The 14,638-nt window shown below is 33.9% G+C and overlaps 1 protein-coding gene across 4 annotated transcripts in view; it reads left to right on the top strand.

Annotated features, from left to right (window-relative positions):
- HYCC2 (hyccin PI4KA lipid kinase complex subunit 2) overlaps positions 1 to 14,638 on the top strand; it is a 77,998-nt gene that overhangs the window by 11,207 nt on the left and 52,153 nt on the right. For 2 of the 4 annotated variants that reach the window (XM_087885025.1, XM_060688096.2), the window contains exon 1: positions 9,077 to 9,201. The exons of the other annotated variants lie outside the window; for them this stretch is intronic. The gene's annotated coding sequence lies outside the window, so the exon portion shown is untranslated. Of the gene's footprint in view, positions 1 to 9,076; positions 9,202 to 14,638 lie in introns of those variants that run through there. 4 annotated transcript variants of the gene reach the window in all.

The raw sequence follows: 14,638 nt of genomic DNA, 5'->3' as shown, positions 1-14,638 counted from the left end.
CATTGTAGTGACGCAGCATTGCTCCTACCCATTTGCTGCTTCCCGTCTTCTTGCTTCCCATCCATTCCACTTAGTTGCAGTGGTTGTGTTTAAATAACAACAACAACAATGATTAGTTGCAGGATGCGATAGTATACCCTGTTCAGTTTCTGCATTTGTCCTTTTGAAGGAACTGTACCAGACCAATTGCTTTGGGATATTTTGAAGGTAGAGGTAAAGTCTACTGATGTGACTGGATTTTCAAAACGAACGTGTAATGGCTTTTATAAGTACATTTTTTAAAAATTCAAAGTTTGTGATTGAAAAGAAAAATCAAATTAAAATTCTTAGAAAATTTTTAAGATATGCTTCTTTTGTGGAGCAGTAACTAAAATATTTTGCAGCCTGGGGAGAATAGCATTAAAGAACAATGAGCTCTGTATAAACATATCAGATAATCTAATATTAAATCTATAGTTTTAATTACAACAGAAATGCCTGTTTACTGCTTGTGCTAGAGGGCTGATAAGTACTGGACACTATCAGCTCATTTATGTATGATACGTTTCCATAAGTGCAAAGGTGGTATTAATTTTTTTATTTTCATTTTCATATAGTCAGTCTTGATTCCTGAACAAGTCCCTGCAGTTTTCTTGGCAAGATTTCAGAAGTGATTTGCCAGTGCCTTCTTCCTAGGGCTGGGACAGAGTGTCTGATCCACGATTACTCAGCTGGCTTTGTGTCTATGGCAAAACTAGAACTCAGGGTCAGCTGGGTACCAACCAGGTGCCTTAACATGAATGTTAAAAAGAAAAAAAAATGTAGTTCTTTCAAATTAATTAATAGAAGAAAGATTATTGTGAAGCAGGTCAGACAAGTTCTACTCTATAAAGGATTTTTTTTAAAATAAGCAGCCTTCTTTAGTGTTGGTCATACTTCTTTTGTGAGGACTCTGGCTAATTTCTAATGGATTAAGATAGGAGCACCAACACCAAGAGTTAGTTTAGTTACAGTTACTGTGTTAATGTGAAATTCAGAAAGCTCTGGTTGTAGCAGAAATAATTATAGAGGCATAATTTGTGTGCAGCTCATATAAAGCTAAACAGATTTTTCTGACCACTCAGTTAACATGTCCTATTCTTTCTCTTTCCATCTTCCCAACTTCTAATTTTTTTCTAAAATTTTCCCGGGTACTACTGCTTTAGTTGGTTTAAAATAAACAAGCACTTTTTATAAACAGGCAGCTCCCTTGTGTGAAGGATGAGCTTAGCTGGGTAGTAGAATGCCAACTTTGCTTATACCTACTCTAGAAGATTCCAGATTCACTTCCTGGCATGGTCATTTAAAAGAAGTTGATAGTAGTAATGGAAAATGCCACTTCCTATGATCTGGGAGAAGTTGTGCCTGATCAAGTACTGAAATTAAACGGACTATGTGTATGTAACACAATTTCGTTCGGTTATGTTTGCCATGCATATTAATCATTAAAATAAGCAAATGTGTATAATAGCTGTTAGTACAAGAGTTAAAATGGCTTATAATTTAATAATACCCAATTGAACATTTTGTTTGAGCTTCATGACTTAGCAAATAGTATGGTCATGTGGTTGATGCCTCGTTAGCTAGGGAAGACCTTGCCTTTGAGAACAGGAAAATAGGGAGAATGAATGGTTGAATTGCAGTTTAATCTGTCTGGAAGAAATACTATGGGTGTCTTGGCCACACATTTGCTAAACAGTTTTCTTCTCACACTTTCAGCCGGGATGGGAAGGGATCACCAACTCTTGCCTCTTGAGAGAGAAAAACATCCTGGCATACCAGGTTTTGGGAGGCTCTGTATATAAGCCTAGACATTTGATCTTAGTATAGGGTATTTTTTCAGGGCTTCCAGGTCTGGACTGCAGAAATTAAAGAAGCATTGGATGGCAGCAAAAAAGGTATTTATTTATTTATTTATTAGTTCAATTTATATGCCGCCCTTCTCCGAAGACTCAGGGCGGCTTACAATGCACTTATAGCAATAGCCTTCATTCTTTTTGTATATACCTGCTTATTAGAGCTTTTGGCCCTCCATAAGCGGTGTTTCTACAAAGTCAGTTAATTGCTCCCACAATCCGGGTCCTCAATTTACCTACCTCGGAAGGATAGAAGGCTGAGTCATCCTTGAGCCTGGTGAGATTTGAACTCTCACTAATTGCAGGCAGCTGGCAGCTAAGTGCTACATAACAGCACTTAGTCCACTGCACCACCAAGGTACAGAAAATTTGAATAGCATAAATGACAAATGAGGCCTTTGGCAAATGTTACTAGTCAAATAATGTTTAATGTCAGGGTGGATTTGATTTAAATCACGATTTAAATCACTAGTCAGTAAGGCTTGATTTAAATCATAGTTTTCTACATAAAGACTAATTCTTGCTGGTATAACTTTAATATGCAAGTAGATGAAGATTTTTAGAATAACAACTTTTCATATTAGTTTTTTTATCCCCAGTTTAATAGGTTAATCATTCATATTTGGACAACTTTTCTGTTGTACTTAGGAAGGAGAAAAATAATCATTACCTTAATAATAACAATTTAAATAGATTTATTCAACTGAAACAATAACATTACAGCATATGTTATTTGCTTAAACAAACATCCATGTTTGTTAACTAATTTGGCTAAACAAAATATATATATTTTAAGAAACTTAGACTGTCAGCCCAGCTTACACATAAAAAACTTAAATATTGTCCTCTGTAGCTCACTCGTCATCTTCATCTTCTTTGTTCATAATCTGGAAAAGAAAAACAAGCTTTCCTGCTTTATAGGGTCCCAAACGATTTCTCAATTTAGAATGAATGAGTCCAAAGGAAGAGAATATTCTTTCAACGCCTGCAGAAGAAGCTACTGCTGTTAAAAGTGAAATCATTACTTGAACAGTCTCTAAATCCAAGTGCTTAAGTGACTTCCACCAGTTCACTGGTGTGACTTTCTTTAAAATATCTTCAGCAAACATATATTTCTTGAATGGTTCCCCCTTAGCTTTGAAGTTTATTATAGTTAGCATTACAGATGCATGATTGCTGGATACCCATGTCATAGCTAACTCCTCTTCCTCAGCACTTAAGTTTTGACCCTGATACTGGATATTGACAATATTTGCCAAAAAATGAGCTGGAGACAGTACTTGTCCCATTCGTTTTTTTAATGCTTGTAATTTAATTCTGTCCATGTGTAGTTCTGTTTTTAAGTGTTCACTCAGTTCCTTCCAAATTTCAACAGCATCATCAATAAAACAGCTATTTTTCTGTATTTGTTTAAAGCTTCAGAGATGGGTTTCAGGATGCTCAGCATATGTTCAACATTTTATTTATCGGTAGTTTTCTTGGACTTCACTATTTACAGTTCCCCTTCCTGTCTAAATTATATATTCAGATATACCTGAGAACTGGACAGTGATATTATGCTATACAATACTGTATAGTACTTATATGACAAATCTCTATGTTGTAGGCTACAACATTATTTAGCTTTAACTTTCTCATAGATATTTGCATTGTTGGTTTCAGTTATGAAGAGTGCTATAATATAGTATATAAATATTAGGTAGTATTGTATTTAGCTGTTCAGTAATTCAGTAGACTATTAATATTAAAGACAGAAGTTTATCCTTTAACAAGAAATGTTTTATTTCTGCTCTGGTAATCTTCTGTCAGGTCGTACAAATGATGATTTGTTTCTGGTGCTTTTTATATACATTGTTTAAAATGGCTATGCAATAAACAGGTCATTTACATGTTACATATACCGTATATACTTAATATGAACAATCCTGTTTAATGAGTGAGATCTATTCATATATTGTATATAGTTAATCATGCTGCTATTTCACATCTTGCTTTGCCTGCTTTGGTTCTCTAGTCTGAGAAAATCTTCTATCAGGGTCTCCGTTCCTGTAAGCAAAGATGTTCACTGAAATATTTTGTGTATTAAATCTTTCTATGTTAAAAAAATTGCTCCAAAAAATCAAACTTAGATTTCACCAATTCTTTAATTTCCTGCTTAAATTTTTCAAGATGCTGATTCACAATCTCATCCCTTCCTACAATCTCCTCTAAAAGAAATTCTATTATATTGAAATCAGGTTTCTGAGATTGAAGAGTTAGAACTTGTTCTTTTAAGTTATTAGTGGGGGAATCCCCCCCCCACTACTTGTTTGTTTGACTTTATAAATTTCAGTGCCATATTTCCGCCTAGGCAAGCTTTGTTAAAAAAAAAAAGAACAAGAAAAAAGACTTCTTTCCAATCAATAACAATGTCGAGTCTCCAGGGAAAAAAAAGAGAGAAAAAGACACAGGAGCGAAGTTTTATCTATAAATGTAGCCAGTGGTGTTTATTCCGCTACATTGTGTTAATAGAAAACGGAAGGACTTTTCCTTTCAGCCTCTTCTCCAGCCGCGGCAGACGCCATTTTAAAAGGCTTTTTTTCTCCCCCTTTCCTCTTTTCTCCTAAATAATTTTTTTTAAAAATAAGTAAAATACTTGCGATTCAATAGTACAGGTCCAGCTCACATTTTCTTTGAGTAATCTGTTAAATTCGCAGGCTTGCTCTTCACGCCTGGCTCTGCATTAGCAGAGGTCTCCCAAAGCCCGGAGCAGCGGCTGGGGATATGGGGCATCTCATCCGCTCCGTCCCAAAAGTAAAAAAAAAACTTTTGGGACTCTGCGGAGAGTTCTACCCACCCCTGCCGGCTCTATCTCCGTTTGAAGTTTTTGGCCAGTGCTTATGGTGCGTAGTGATGATGTAGTCCAGCAATAATTCAAAGCCAAATGTGGGAAGGATCTCTCTAAAAGATTCTCAGTTGGTGTAAAGACAGACATTATGACAAAGTTAAAGTGTTTGTCTAGCATTTGATAGTCTTTTATTATTGCTGTATGTTTTGTTCTGTTTTTGCTATTAGTTTAGGCCCCTTTAAAAATTCACCAGGTAATAAGAATTCCTTTATGTTGGAAAGGGTCCACAATTTGATTGCAGAATAACAATGGCAAACATGCATTCATAAAATTGACCTCTGAAGAAATTATGACTTTGAAGTTCTTTTAAAAAAAGGAAGTCATCTTTAAAGAGGTTGATGCTTTCAATTAATTTTATTTTATGCCAGTATTTTAAAATAAATGTACTAATTTTTAAACTCTTTTAAGTACTGTAGAGTTTCACTTGGAATAGATAAGTAGATACTAAGTTGATCATGGTTTAAACAGAAGTAAAGCTTGTACCACACTTATATAAAGCATGATAGTTTATGAATTATAAACCACAATAGGCACATTAATACAGTGTGGGAAAACAAATAAAAAACTCCTATAGTTTAGTGTCATAAGTAAATCTGCATCTTATATCTAAACATTTATCTAGGAGTTCTAAACATTTATCTTGGAATACTTGCAACTAACATCCAATGCACCAGCCTTGTTTTATGGATTAATCATGTTTACTGGCACCTACAGCACTCAAGCAAGACCCTGTTGTTCCGCCAGGCCGGGCTATCAACATAATAATTTTAAATTGGGGTATTTTAAATTTTTGGGGTTTTAAATCGGCCAAATCTATTTAATTATTTTAATTTTTAATCATTGTTGTGTCTTGTGTTTTTAAATTGGCTGTACACCGCCCTGAGTCCTTCGGGAGAAGGGCAGTATAGAAATAAAATAATAATAATAATAATAATAATAATAATAATAATAATAATAATAATAATAATAATTTGTTAATATCTTTTATTAAAACTGGAGAAGAAACTAGTAGTTTAAACTACTAATAGCTTCATTGTTTCACAACATGTAGTAAGACCAGCAGAAGTACTATTACTGTACTAATTTTTATTATACTGCATCTCTATCCCAAAGTTAATTTTTGGATGCTTAGATTGCTATTTTATAGAGTCTTTAAGCAAACCCTTTGTTTTATGGAAATATGTATAGCGCAAAGAGCTGTGAATTTCTTCCACACTTTTTAGAGAGAAGATGTAAGCATTGATCTAGCATGGGGAATAACATAGCATTAAGGAAAGTGATAACTTACAACACTTCTAGTTTTTGAATACAGGTAAGTCATCTACTTATGGCCACAATTAAGCCCAAAATTTATGTTGCTAAGTGAGAAATTTGTTAAGTGAGTTTTGCCCCATTTTATGACTTTTCTCATCACATTTGTTAAGTGAATCACTGCAGTTCTTAAATTAGTAACATGGTTGTTAAATGAATCTGGTTTCCCTGTTAACTTTGCTTGTCAAAGATCGCAAAAGCGGATCACATCCAGGGGTGGGTTCTACTTACCTTTACTATCGGTTCGCAATGGGAACGCATGCGCAGATAGCTGATGACAACATCCAAGACGGTGGGCGGGCCTTTCGCCAGTTTTACTACCGGTTCTTGTGAACTGGTCTGAACCGGGGGCAACCCACCACTGATCATATCACTCTGGGACATTGCAACCATCATAAGTGAGTCAGTTGTCAAGCATCCGAATGTAAATCATTTGACCATTTGGATGCTGCAATGATCATAAGTGTGAAAAATGGTCATAAATCACTTTTTTTAGTGCCGCTGTAACTTTGAACAGTCATTAAATGAACTGTTGTAAGTGAAGGACTACCTGTATATTTTTTCTTATTGATTTTGCTTTATAATTTATATTTTGCATATTTCCCTACTTCTTTGTATTGCATTTTCCACTTCAACTAATGCACTTAAGGATTTTTTTTTAAAAAAAGCTAGCTATTATGCTGGCAACACTTGTGGACCACTATTTTATTTTTACATGGCTTTTGGTGCCATGTTTTTCCTTTAAGAGGTTTCTGGGGATTGTGCCCAAATATAAGAATAAGAATCGTTATGAGAAGGTGCATGTTGTTCTTGCAATAATAGCAGAGTTTTGGATGTTTGCTTTACATGCTTTGTAAGTTTTCATTGTCTAGCCAAAGTGGATATCTGTCATATCTGTCTGAAATGAAAGGTAAATTTGTAACTTTGACAGATATTTGACAGATATTCTATGTTTTCTTTATAGATTACTGCTTATGCTGGAGTGTTTATTATTTGTGGACCACTATACTTCACTTGATTTATAACCCAGATCTGAGTATGTGGCTATATAAAAAACTCATTTTAAAGGTAATCTCAAAGAGATCAAACATACTGTATATTCCATTGTGTTTAAGATTAAAGTATTTTCTTTTAGTTTTAAAATTATTTTTTATCAACAATATATTCTTTTTTATACCGCAATGTTAGCTACCAACAGTCATAAAATATTTTGTTTACATTATTCATACATATATGCCCATTTTTCTTTGATAATGTACAGAAGTGCTGTTTTATTTAAGTGAATGTAAAATTATGCTGTTTAGATTACTGTAAAATAGCTACAGTTTTAATGTAACATATTTATATACATTTTTCATCACAGAATTGTAGTATATATGATATGATGTTCTCTGTCCAGATATTGATCAAATTTAAACATAAACTTAAGCAAAATAGCTGCATAATTTCATATAAAATATCATGAAGGTATAATGTCAAGGCTATTAAAGTTATGGTAGATAGTCAACAATGTAGCCTTTTGTCTTGAAAACAGATTTAGCTGGATAATGTTGTTTGAATATTGAAGAGCAAGTAAAATAAGTTAGTAGTCCTGCCATTTTATTCTATTTCTTCCCCATTTCTGTTAGGTGTTTCCCATAGAACCCTTGTCTTGGATCGACTCTGCTTTGGCAGGTCAGCAGTGTATCCATTTCAGAAGTATGTGGGTAACATGATACTTGACAAGTTTAACCTTTGGCTTTGTTCTGTTACTGTTGTCTGAAGAAGAGCCTTTCACTGTTCCTCTTGCTTGTGGCAGGAGTGTGTCATTTTTTATTTGTAAAGCGAATCCTAAATCATCATTTTCAGTTGTACAGTAGTTGTACGACCTACTGTACAACTGAGACCTAGGTGAATTTTGTATTATAAATTGGTTCAGAGAGTGTTCCAACATTTCCAAGAAGATAAATTGGAATGTAGATTGTGCTTCTCTTTTGAACATGCTTGCAGTCCATGCTGTCTTTTGGAAAATGTCTAAGGCCTGCTGTTGCTGAATTCAAATGCCCTGTGAAAAGTTAGATATATCCATAAATTCTTTAAAGAACTGTAGTTAGATATGTCCATAAGTTCTTTAAAGAAATGCATGGCTTCTGTATATAGAACTGAAGAATAAAAGGACGTATGTGTAGGATTTATGAAAAAATTTTTTGAGAACCAGAATTAGCCATGGCCAATGCAAACAGATTTTAGGGCGTTGTAACTAATGCAAATTGAAAAATCATAAATCTGTAGCCTGAAATACAGTGGAAGACTTTTATGGCTTTTGGTGAAAGCCCATTGCAGGGAGAGGGCTACAAAAGGAGACTGAGGATTCAATAGGAAGAATAGTAGGGTCTCTCTTTTCCCCATCTGCAGCTATATGAAGCTTTAGGAGACTAACAAAGTACAGTGTACGCTTTTAAGATATGAAAATGAGTGGCTGTAATCGGTTGTTTATATCAATATGCATGTCTGAAAAAGAAACTACTATGATGGGGAAATCAGAGAAAATTCATCCATTTTTCTAGGTTTTAGAAAGGATTTTCTCAACAGATTTGATGTAACTGAGTAAATGAACCTGGGTGGATAAAAATCCTTCTATCTGCAAATGAGAATAAATCTGGAAAAAAGTATAAGTGAGAGAATCATAAAGCCTGCTGAGGCAATATTCAGTGGAATTGTAAGTAGAGCTGACTCTGTTCTAGGAACTGACGAAAGATGGATTGGTAATTTGTCTTGTTTTGCGTTGGTTGAGTTATCGCTTAGTAGATGAGAGTGCTTCAGGTTTAGTGTAGGGTGACTACATAATGTTGTTTCTAGGGTAACTGGTGGTGGGAACATCTAAAAAAGGTAAAGAAATCTGTTCTGAGGATGAACATTTAAAATGATTCTTGGATTGCATTGGGTTGATCTGTGAGTTGTTTCTTTTCTTTTCTTTTATATTTTGCAATGCCATTGTACCTTATTTATTTTATTCTGCTTTCAGCATTACTATGTTGGCAACATTGCTTGTATTAAACCTGGATATTCAGTTGATATCTATTAATCTGTACCTTAAAGATGGAAGTAATGTAATGTAGCTACATCAGGTCACTTTGCATGCTGTTGGGGGTGAGTAAATGTATTCATAATATAAATTGTAAAACTATTTACATGTCACCAGTAAATTTCAGTTGTGAAAGAAGAGCACCTCAAAATAAATTAGTGGGTTGTTAGTTTGATATCATTATAATATTATTAATCATGGGTTCATCAGAAATACAGTCCCATTTTATATATTTAAAACATGAGATATTTAGATGTTGTTGTATTTAATGTGCAATGTGCTATTGTAAGTCAATAAATAGGATCCCTCCCCTCTTTTTTTTTTTTTTAAAATAAAACAGGTTTCTCCAACTTGGAGCCTTCCAAATGTTTTAGTTTGCAACTCCCATCATCCCTAGCAATAGGGTGGAGTTCAGTTTAGGGAAAGCTGAAATAGATAATAATCAAACTTAAGCTCCTGTAATATTTATTATCTTATATAAAAAAGGCATGATAGAATAGATATGCTAATTATGGATCTCTGTAGCTATTTTAATTTCAATTACATTGTGGCATTTCCCTTCTGCCCAGTTGCTGTTCAGATTTCTTAAAACAAACATTTCTTGTTTTAAAAAATGTTTCAAAACAAAAAAAAAATCTTACTTTAAAATAAAATGTTAGAGGCATGTTTTTCAATATAAAATTCTGTAGTTATACAGATGCTGCTTAAAATTACCATTATCTTTTGTCATGTATTTTTTATAAGATAGTATTCTATGTCTTGGCTGTATTTTGAATATACTTGCTAAAATAAAAGTGACTGGTGACACAACAGGCCCTATCATATTCAGACATCTTTTCCTGTACATATTTTGTGACAATATTTAAATGACAAGGTAAGAAGGTCAAGAATGACTATTCTAGCTGGACTTATTCACAGAGCTATATAGCATTACATTGTTCCGTATAGCTGCTTGCATAAATGAGAATGATGCTTTATCATATAGCTGTTCCTAAAATAGGATATGTTGGTTAAATCTTCTCCAATTTAGTACTTTCCAGATGTTTTATAACTTTCATAATCTCCTGATGAATAACGTTGCCTGCTGTATTGTATGAAGATGATAGAAGTTGCAGTCCAACACAGATGATTGGTTCTGATTGAGGAAATCAGCATTTTTTTTCAATCTTCAAATTTTCAAATTGTAGGATGCCAATAAAAATCAATAGCTAATGAGAAGAAAAAGTCAATAGACCAGTTTTATTTTTAAACCTTAATCTATACATTCATATCTTGTATTATTGGTAGGAACTTGGTTTAAGAGATAAAAATTGGTATTCATGTACAAAATGTATCCACATTGCTTTGGGCAGAACCCAGTAAATGAATGACTCTTATTATCTAGTTATAGTATATTATTAGCTAAATGTTTTGTGCACATTTTGTTAGAGGCCCTTTAGATACAACTATAGGTGGAAAATGAATACGAACAATTTCAAACAGGCTTGGGCTTTCAAATATATTGGAATTGTTTTCCATGCCACTGGCTCATAGAAGCCCCAAATTTAATCGGAGAAGGTCAAAAAAAGAGTAGCCGCCCTCCTAAGTCTTTTTAAAAATATAAGGTAATCATATGTCTGGTAGAGTAAAACTATTTAAGGCCAGAGTACTAGTACAGCTGCATTATGGCTTTTAAATATGTGCATATAAGAATTTAGAACCATGAGAAGATGTTCAGTCAAGCTTCTCAAGGAACTTATTTTGATTCCTTGTTCTGCCTCTAATTAAAGTTAGAATGGTTCCAATTAAAATTCATGCTTAGGTAGCCTATATTGTTTAATGGCTCAGACTAATCTTTAATCCAAACTGTCTTGTGTTTTTGACTCTTCAAAATACATTCCAGACTTTTTGATGAAAATTACCATAACCATTGTGGCTTTCAATGGAATTTGTTCAGACCTAAGTAACTTCAAGCAATGTACCTTACAAAACAATCTCAGCCAGTGAACTCGGGGAAAAAGTATTGTACCCTGCTCTTTACTTATATAATATTGCCCCTAAAAACACTATAAAAGCTTTTACATTTGCCCATTGCAATGCCCTCTGTTCTATGTTTTGGAAGGAAAATTCTGTAAGATAAGAACCATTATGTCTTTGTGATGAGGTGGAAATTGAAACTTATGTTTCTGCACTCCTTTTTTTATAGGGACCTGCAAGATACTTAGATTTCCCCATCGATAACATAATATTTAAGCAGGTTTATCATAGTGCCATCGTGATGGCATTTCTTTTTGTAATTGCTAATATATCAACAGTAGAAACAGCTTCGCTAATGTAATTTCAGTTTACATAACTATTATTTTGTAAGTGGGTAACCTGTGAATAGGGGCATATTAGATTAAAGAGATTTTCGTTTTCTGTTCTATAAAGAATACGTTGGAAATTTTAAAAATTAAACTATTTATCCTCATTAATAACTATTTACTAATGCAAACTAGTATCATAAATATAAAGGGAAAACCTACTTTTCTTTTATTATTAGTTTTTAATCTTCCTGATATGGTGGTTTTGTTTCCTATTATACTGCTCTTTTCCATTCACCTCAGTTATGCAAATTTTTGAGAGATTAATTTTCCATTATTTTTCAGTAGAAACTACATTTATATACCACTGATATAAACGTTGAAATAATTTAATACAGTCTATAATGAAATATAAATAATACAAATATAGTACTGTACATAGTATATATATTATCTTCCTTTAATAATAATAATAATAATAATAATAATAATAATAATAATAATAATAATAATAATTTTATTTCTATACCGCCCTTCTCCCGAAGGACTCAGGGCGGTGTACAGCCTATTTAAAAACACAACAAAACAACGATTTAAAATTTAAAATCATTAAATAGATTTAAATTTAAATCATTAAATCCAATTAAAATCCCAGAAATTTAAAATACCCCAATTTAAAATTATTATGTTGATAGCCCGGCCTGGCGGAACAACAGGGTCTTCAGTGCGCAGCGAAACACCCGGAGGTCGGAGATCTTACGTATTTCCGGGGGCAGTTCATTCCACAGGGCTGGGGCTCCCACAGAGAAGGCCCTCCCCCTGGGTGTCGCCAGCCGACATAACTTGGCCGATGGCACCCTGAGGAGACCCTCCCTGTGGGAGCGGACTGGTCGGTGGGAGGCTATTGGTGGCAGAAGTCAGTCTCGAAGGTACCCGGGTCCTATGCCATGGAGCGCTTTAAATAAGTGCACAAATTTATCTTCAGTGCTAAATTTTCAAATAAATAAAAGCTTTAAGACAGTGATTATCAATGCTTCACATCTCTATTAAGCTATGATATGTTCTGAGATGTTCCGAACACTGTAGAATTTATAATAAACATAGATTGAATTTACGTTTGCTTTAAATCAGTTTACTTAAATGTATCCTGGCACCATACTAAAAGATCACTTGTTTGTTTGCAGTTGTATTATATTCCATTGACAATCAGCATGTATTTATGATGGTTGCAGTGTCCTGGATTGTGTGATCACCATTTGCAATCTTGCCGGACGGCTGCTGACAGGCAAAGTCAAAAGGAGAGGCCCAATTCACTTAACAACTCTAGTAAATTTGCTTAAAAACCATGGCAAAAGAGGTCATAAAATTGGGCTTGACTCACTTAACCATTTTGTTAGTCACAGAGATTCTAGTCCCAATTGTGATCATAAATTGAGAACTATCTGTACATGCCAAGTGGTATCTGGTTGTACTTTTATACTAACATGGAAAAATTTAAATAACGACTCATTTTAGAGTAAGCATTCTAAGGTTCAAAGACCCTTTGCTCATTTCCTGAATAGATTGAAATATATTGTTGTGGAATATTATTTTAGTGACTAAGAGACCAGGTTAGAAACCAGGAGATTATTGAGTTCTAGTCCTATTTTAGGCATGAAAGCCAGCTGGGTGGCCTTGGGTCAGTCACTGTCTCTCAGGCAAACCACCTCACAGTGTTGTTGTGGGGAAAAATAGGAGGAGAAAAGAGTATTAGGTATGTTCCCCAATTAGGTATAATCACTCCAAATATTAAATTTGTTTGATTGTGGAATGTTGCATAATTTACATTGATTGTAAAATATCTTTTTTCCTCTGCAATAGGAAATTAAAATGTACTTCTTAGCTTTATGACAAATCAATATTCTCTGTTATTTTAGATGTTCAGTAATGGGATTTCAGTCTCTAATGCATGCTATACCTCAACACCATTGGAATATAGGTCTCCTCTCTAAAGGAAGTTGAGTACAAATGTTACCAAGTGCTGATACTTTAGTAGAATATGTGCTGTCTGAGAACAGAAAAGTATTACAAGTTCTAGTTTTACTAAATCTGTAAGGAATGCTGATAAGATATGAAGATAAGCAGAATTATATGAAATGAAACTCTTGAGATAGTCTGTTATGTATTCATGCTTCTGAGCACAGGGTTGTTATTTCACATACAATAAAATCTATCATTTTTTAAAATGATTTTTTTCCTGTAATATGGGGATTTTGCTTCTGAAAATTCCTATTTATGGATCCAGGATTCTACATTTAAAAAAAAGGATTGATATATGAGAAGGATATTTTAAAAACAAAACAAAAGAGGAAAGAAGATACTCTTCTTAGAAAAGTATTTTATTCTTGGAAAACAAATATTGTATTCTGTTTTTACACTAGAGTATATTTAGTGCATAAGACCATTTTGGATGTCATATAAATTTGGTTTATTGTTACAGGAGCAAGAAATAGCAAATCTTGGACTGACATATGCCTTATGGCATGGCTATAAAGAGAATATTAGAAGTTTTTGCTCCTTTATTATCGATTACAGTTTAGTAAATGATTGGATTTGATAAATTGGAATCGATTAGGTAGCTTAAAACATGAAGCTGATTCATTTCACCAAACTGTCCTTAAAATTAACTAAAATTTAGGGTTTGTAACTCTGAACTGAACTGTAGAAAAAAAAGAATTATTTTTTCCTTAATGTGTGAAATAATTCATTCTCAGAATTGAGTATGAGCTATGTATTTTATTATTACAATAAGTATGTTTTTAACTGGCACATTCAAAGGCTGAGGGTAGGGAAAACAACTGTCTTGGGCCTAATCATTCCCCTTGGATCAATGCCTCTTGCCTTTCACAAAACCTAAACTTGTAGATGAGGCCCTAATAGAGGCTATAGAAAAGGAATGGTGCAGAAAGAGGGAGCATGAGAGAAATAGGAATTGCTGTCCTACACATATCTTCTCCTCCACTCCAAAGTCAGATGTTATTGCAACTAGTGACAGTAGCACCATTGTTTCTGCCAGTTACCTCTTTCTCTTCAAATCCAGTGACTTGGAAGATGGGCAGAGAGTGGGTGAAACACACAAGTGCTTGCTATTGACCATTCTCTTTTTCCATGACTTCAAAAGATACCATATTTTTCGGAGTATAAGATGCACCTTTTTACCCCAAAAAGGGGGTGAAAATCT

This window comes from Pantherophis guttatus, chromosome 1 (assembly GCF_059756535.1).
Source record: "Pantherophis guttatus breed Tessera chromosome 1, ASM5975653v1, whole genome shotgun sequence".
In the NCBI taxonomy this organism is placed as follows: Eukaryota; Metazoa; Chordata; class Lepidosauria; order Squamata; family Colubridae; genus Pantherophis; species Pantherophis guttatus.
The sequence above is the reverse complement of the archived record's forward strand: the minus strand, read 5'-3'. Positions and strand labels throughout refer to the sequence as shown.